We start from the raw sequence: 4,918 nt of genomic DNA on the forward strand, positions 1-4,918 counted from the left end.
AACTAACTCATGGATGTCTCTCTTATATCTCTGAATTCAGTTTGGAAATTATATTATTCAAACTAAATAAAGGGATCTTGAAAAGGTCCAAGAATAGACTGCTGGTATGAAACATCATTATTTACATATTACTGTGGCTTATGTCAGTATTTAAAAGGAAAATAAAGTGCACTTTTGAATATGCAGATTTTAAATTGTCATCACGTATGTAATTCCTACAATGTTGTCCAAACGACAAACATGCATTTGTTCGTGAACATGAACAGTTTGTCCAACTGGATACAAAAAGGAAATATTCTCAGAAAACTAGGCAATATTTTTGAGAAAAGAATACTTAATTATTAATTAATTAATTAAGAATACTTAATTAATTATTGATAAAACTCTTTTACAACTCTTTTCCCTCTGGATCTCTCCCTGTTGTCCACGAGGTTCCCCAGCTGAAACAACACCAAGCGGAGGATACTTAAGAGCCCTGCACCATCCTCCCTCACACACACTCATACGGCACTGCCAAAATCATAAGCCCTTCCACTCATCTCCTGCCAGAATCTCTTCCTCGTGGCACGAAGTGTCAGCGATCTCTGACAGCTGCTGCAATCAGTAAGAGTTTTCAACTTTATTGTTTGAAATGAGGAAAAGAAGAGATCCGTCGGTGTGATGAATCTGCTGTATATTCACTTTTTATCTTGGGAAGGTCCCACCTATGATGTAGTGGTAGATCACCATGGAAACAGTCAAGAGTGAGCTCACCTGGTGGGGGGAAAAGAGCATGTTCAGATAAACATGTCTGTGTTAACTGTAAGTCACAGTGAGTGAGATTATGTTTATGTGTGTGGTTTAAAATACAAGAACCTCCAAATGAGAAAGACGTAATATATATATTTTTAAAGTTCTGAAATGATGAGTGTGATTGGCCTGCACTCGATGGCCATAATGACCACGTTGACGGGCTAAGAGGAGACCAGATGGACTGTGAGGGGGGCAAAGAGAGTCCTTCAGACAGAGGGAGGCGGCGATGCCGTTTCTGATGACAGGACCCCAGAGACGGGGGCAGTCACATGTGCCTCTCATATCCCGGGCTTTGTTCTCTGTAATGTGTTCACCTGTGGAGCGTCCTGACAGACGAGACACATCGACGGGGTTGGGAGCAAGAAAACAAGCTGCTGGGGGGGGCACCACAAAGCCTTTTCATTAACTGGACCTGCCTGAGGATTTACACAATTTTAAAAGGATTTAGTGTGTGTGTGTGTGTGTGTGTGTGTGTGTGTGTGTGTGTGTGTGTGTGTGTGTGTGTGTGTGTGTGTGTGTGTGTGTGTGTGTGTGTGTGTGTGTGTGTGTGTTTCATTGTTGTGTTGAGCAGCAATCGTGGCTTTCAACAGCAATGTAGGATTAAAGATTAAAGATGGCCATTGATGTTAAGATGTCGATACTCACAGCCTCGCTGATGAATTCTTTAATTATGAACCTTGATTTTTCAGTCATTGACTAATGCAGGTTATAGACAGACAATATTGTTTTAACATGTTTGCACAAAAGAGGGCAGCAGAGAGTAAGACCAAAACGTCAGGAGTAAAACTCACCATATGCAGAGTCCCTGTGCACACATGCATGAAGCACATCGGCTTGATTCACTACCCAGAAACACTTTCGCCGTGTGCATGTGCTTAAATAACCCCTTTTATTAGCACATGTCAGAACTGAACTCAGGTGCATCTATATATGTGTGTGTGTGTGTGTGTGTGTGTGTGTGTGTGTGTGTGTGTGTGTGTGTGTGTGTGTGTGTGTGTGTGTGTGTGTGTGTGTGTGTGTGTGTGTGTGTGTGTGTGTGTGTGTGTGCTGAGAGGGAAATAAATGCTATGTTTATGTTGAATTAAAATGATGAGCTTCATACTTCATTACTATTTAAATGTTTGCTGTAAATGTTATAAAAAGCGTTCCTATAGAAAAGGGTCTAGGGAAGACATTTCTTTAGATGGCATTGATTTCAACCCAACTACAGCGATACTAGACCCCTAAGCCCGGTCCAGTCACACGCTGGCTCCATGTGACCTGCACTGTCTGCAGGAAAGAATCAGGGAGACATGAAAGAGTGCCTTGGGATAGAAGCCAGACACAGAGAGGTGTGTGTGCGAGTGCTACATCATTATTTCATGAGACCTGTTGTGAGTGCTCTGCACCCAAAGGCAACAGGGCTTATGGAGATGCAGCCAGCAGGGTGAAAATGATACGATTCAGGTTACCATAAGGAGAGGTCACCCTAAATATACACACATGCATAAATAAACTGGCAGCATTTCCATTTTCATGCACGGCTGCTTCATCTAGCACCCATCTGCAGGAAGAGACGCCCCCAAACACCGCTAACACATATGTGGACTGACAGCGGTCACGTTTTTGCTGAATCACTCACGCACCGTGTCCTGCTCCTCAACAGCAGCCAGCGTTTTTATTTGGAGCGAGGGGAGACAGTGATGTCATTGCTGGTTGCTCACCCTGCAGGGGTGACAGCGGCGAGGACGGAGGATCAGGGTGCTAAAGTCACCGACCATTTATCATACACACAGGGACACACCGGAATCTCATTCCTGCTTCATATTCTCCTCAATCTAAAGCTCTCTGAAAGTCTGTTTACTCCAGCTGGTTTTCAGCAGATTCCTAAGCCTTCATCTGGCTGCAGTTGGCCTGGAGAACTCACAATGTGGCTTTGATTGACAATGTTAACCTGCTCTGGAATTGCATCACTCTTTTTTAACAGAAATAGCATCCACCCAAACAAATCCGGTTCTTGGATGCTAACATGCAGCACATGATAAATCTCACTCCACAAAATCAAAATCCCCTCCTCTTCTATGGATTAAGCTCAATCTGAGGACCTGGTAGCCTATACCTCCCCAACTGTCTGTCTCCAACACCTTCACCAGTTAATCTCCTTATTAAGACACACCCTTCTCACATTAATGATGATGCTCCTCAGGGATTTGCCTCTGCATCGATTACAACCAGTCGATCAGTGGCACCAAACCATCCCGGTGGTTAAATGATGAGATCCGCAGCAGTGAGCAGGAGGACTGAGAGCAGATGGAAAAACACAAAACATGATGTTCCTTTTCTACCACTAGTTATCATAATCTCCAAGTTCTGTTTAAAAGTCATCAGGCTGATTCTCCGACCTGCTCAGGTGGCCTCTCTGCCTCCTCAACTTAAGATGTGAACTATATTTCTATTCAGCTAAATTCAGACATAACTGAGCTTCAAAAATCACTCCTATTTTAGCCGTCGTGAAGTTCAGGACTGATTTTAAGATTTTTTGAAGATCTCTAATAAGGCACTCCATGGCATATCTCTAGCCTACATATCCCAGCTACTGATCCCTTACATGACTGAACGTCCACTGAGATTCAAACACGCTGATTCATCTCTTTACTGTGATTGTTGAGCGGCTTGAAGTAGAATAAATTCATGTGAAGCGCGTGAGTCCAAGCTGCAGCGGACAACTCTCACGTTGTTCTCTCAAAAAGGCCCAAAAATAATACTTTAAAAAGTGGCCGACGGTACGCCTCTGTGGTCGTACCACGTTGGTGTTTCCATCTGTTTTTTAGCTCGATGCTTTCTGTTTATCCATCCAAGGTCAGACGGACGTGACACAGAGCTGATGAGAGTGGAACCGGTCTGGTTCAATGGGTTATTTATGAACGTGCCTCCGACCCAGACTTCTCCTGCCAGAGAAAGAAATGTAATTGTCTGCCGTGGTCTGACTACTTATTCCATTATTGGAATACAAGATAGTCCAGTGAGCTCATAAGGGAGAGAAAGGACATAGGTGACAAGAGTGTGGATGAGGAATGATGCTGATATAACCCTATTGTTTTATTTAGAGCAATAATCCATGGTGCAATAACTCCTGCCGAAGCCTGGTAGACCGGCAGCATACTAAACAGGCTTCCATGGAGGAGGCGACCGCCGAGACGGCTCTTTGGAGCCACATGTCACAGACAGTAGACGGGACTACTTTTCAGGATACTTCTAAATTAATTTCAGTTTTTCAATGTCAGACATATTGGATTTATAGCTTGTAAGATTTGCAGAATGGCCTGCTATTCGATCACATGACCGCTCTTATAGTTACCAGACCACTGCAAGTATTTGGTGAAAGAATATTAAAATACACACACATGTAATAGTTATCTTTGCCCCTAGTGGGCAGCAGAAACAAGTTGTGAACACAGCACTGACATACGAAGTTACTTACAGGGCAACATGATCATTAATTTGGATTTAATGAGTTCTGGTCACCTGATGAATGTAAATCCAATACTCACCCTTGTTTTGCTTCTCTGGAGGTGGCCGTGTTGGAAATCAAAAAGCTTATCTGACTCTATGTGGTATCAGTCTTTGGCACACGGCCATTGTTTTGTTGGGAAAGTATTTCCTGTGAAGCCGCTCCAGTTCCTTTGTCTAAATATGGTGTGTGGGGAAACGAGCCTTTTTAAAGTGGAAATTTCCACTGAGAGCTTTCAGTCAGAGAAGCTTCCCACACAAGTGTTTACCGAACAAACGCTAAACTTCCTTCTTCTTCAGTCTGGTGCACTAGGGCTGCCATCTCCATCAATATTTCATGGTGTTTACTGTATGTCTTATAAAACGCTAAAAGCAGCACAACGTGATCACAACGTGGTTTTGGACCTTTTTCACATGTGAATCGTTTGGGCTCACGTGATCCATAGAATGTCACGCAACTCCTGCAAACGACAAGAACATTACTGTTAGGTTGCAGAACGTAATTATGTATTTGATTGAAATGTATGAATTAGCAAATTGATAACAAAAAGAAAGCTTATGAGAAAGCGAGGAAGAGTGGATGGGAAAAGGATATTTGTGCTCTAAAGAGGGAAGGAGGATGAGAAAGGTAGAAGCA

At 43.1% G+C, this 4,918-nt stretch overlaps 1 long non-coding RNA gene across 1 annotated transcript; it reads right to left on the reverse strand.

The window, feature by feature from the left end:
• Positions 1-425: 425 nt before the first annotated feature.
• Positions 426-4,449, reverse strand: LOC311017399. Its single transcript, XR_014597627.1, has 3 exons — positions 4,323-4,449; positions 682-753; positions 426-594 (listed from the first exon to the last, which is right to left on the reverse strand). It is a non-coding gene; the product is annotated as an uncharacterized lncRNA (long non-coding RNA).
• Positions 4,450-4,918: the final 469 nt, after the last annotated feature.

This window comes from Eutrigla gurnardus, assembly GCF_963514095.1.
Source record: "Eutrigla gurnardus genome assembly, chromosome: 1".
Lineage (NCBI taxonomy): Eukaryota > Metazoa > Chordata > Actinopteri > Perciformes > Triglidae > Eutrigla > Eutrigla gurnardus.